Source organism: Brassica oleracea, chromosome C5, assembly GCF_000695525.1.
Source record: "Brassica oleracea var. oleracea cultivar TO1000 chromosome C5, BOL, whole genome shotgun sequence".
NCBI classification, from domain to species: Eukaryota; Viridiplantae; Streptophyta; class Magnoliopsida; order Brassicales; family Brassicaceae; genus Brassica; species Brassica oleracea.
In genome coordinates, this window is record NC_027752.1 from 31,770,190 (window position 1) to 31,772,432 (window position 2,243).

Here is a 2,243-nt window from a genome sequence, read left to right on the forward strand (position 1 = left end):
GGCAAGGAAATGGTGAACAACTTTCGCAGACCAAATATAAGGCAGCTCTTTCAGCTTCACAATAACTCCAATAGCTGATTCCCTCAACTCAGACCAAACATCTTCCCCAAGTTCTTCTCTCACGGTTTGAATGTTGGAGAGATAACAACTATGGTTCATGCTCCTACTCTGAACTGGGGTTTTCCCAACCTCATACAAACGACGAGGATACTTTCTCATACCCGAAGAAGAAACCGTACCTGAAAAATAAAGCACTTAACAAGTTTGTTTCTTCTCTAGAAACAATCTCTGATCAACAGACTGCCATAACCAAACTTTAATTACAGAAAAAAAGTCTTGAAATTTCAAAGTGAAAGAATGTTGAAATTGGGATTTAGGGTTTTCGAAATCAAACATCTCAATCAAAAAATATGTTAAAAAAGTGTAATAACTAGTGGGAATTGAATTGATTTAACACTTACTTTTGAAATTGGGATTCATCTCCTACACAAATCAAACACGATTGCGACTTGAGGAGGAGGCGTCGATAGCGGCTGTGAAGGAGGAGTTGTCGGCGGTGGCTATGACAGAGGAGTTGTCGGCGGCGGCTGTGACAGAGGACTTGACGACGATGTTGAAATGTTGGTTCAAAGTGTAAGGAATGAGGCGGGCCAAAAAACTTAATTACGAAACAGAAAAAAACAGTATCGGTTCAAAGTGGAAGGAATGTTGAAATTGGGATTTAGGGGTTTTGAAATTAAACACTCAATCAAACAATACATGTTAAAATATGTAATAACAACTTCGAATTGGAAAGATTTAGCACTTACAGTTCAATTTCGTTGATCTAAAATGGAAGACAAATCAGACCTAGGGTTCACACAACAGGGGCGATGGCGACTTGACGAGGAGATGTTGTCGGAGTGGGATACGAACGACGACGACTCTTAAACGGAGAAGGCTCCACCTTCTGTTTCGTCGATGTCTTGTGAGAGAGTTCCAGAGACACCACAAACTCTTTTCTTCTTTTCTGATTTTTTTTTGTCGTCAATTCTTCTTTTTTAAAATGTTTTTAACATATATTTTCTAATTTTTTAAAAAAATTTATTAGAATAAAAACTTGTGGTTAATTAAGTAAGAGATGGGCTTTTAGTAAATTTGCTCCTATCCCATTTTAGTCCAGTAATTAAAATTTAATATGAGTCATTCTAGTAATTCTTAGATGACTTAGAGTCATTCCAAGTAATTTCCCTTTTATATTCGATATTTTTTAGAACAGGAAACAAAATTTTATGACTTGTCTGGCAGATTTATTTTCTCAGTTATATCAGACTTGGCTTTCCTTTTAGTTTTGGTTATCAATGATAGTCATTGCTTCAATCCGGTCTTAACTCATGTGGCAAATCCTCATAACCGTGAGTTCATGTCGCAGAGGAGGGAAATCACGGCGAATATGGTTTGTTTATGGTGTGCGGCAAAGAGAAGATGGTAAGAACGATGATGAAGCTTTGTTGTTTATTTGTTCGTTGAGCTTTATTATTCATTTCTTATGAAAAAACGTAATTCATTCTAAAAAGAAAATAGATAAAATGTTAAGATATATTTTTAGTTAGCATAATTAGAAAAAAAAATAGATAAAATGTTAAGACTGTTATGAATCATGAAGTGGATGGTCCATAACCTATACCATACAAGTTCAAGACTAGAGTTCATTGGGGGTTTACATCCAGCCACATGGAAGACCCATTCAACCTTATGTCTTTATGAGTTTGACCATGTCATTATGTAGAGTATCTTTGTAATCAATTCTCCCTTTGACTCCACCTTGTATGAACCACTATATATAGTGGTGTAAACAATAAGAAATATACAACACATTCTCACAAATCTTCTCTCAAATCTAAACACGTTATCAGCACGAGACTCTCTCCACCTGAGCAATCCCATCCGCCGGCGATCATCTCTTTTCCGGCCATCTCTTCCGGCCATCTCTTCCGGCCCTCAGCCTTGCTCCGCCGGCCAAGTCTATCCCTCTCACGGTTTTCCGGCCAGCTCCTCCACCTCTCTCTCAACCACCTCAATCCGCGGATCACTCCCTCTCTCTCACGGTGGTCCATTCAGAATCCTTGTGGTGTAAAAGATAAACTAATCAAAACCTAAAGATCTAAGAACATCATATATCTGAATCTTGGATCTATATGAATCCTAAAACTTATAAAAATCTATAGATCTAAAATTATCTCAAATATTAATCTTGAATCTAA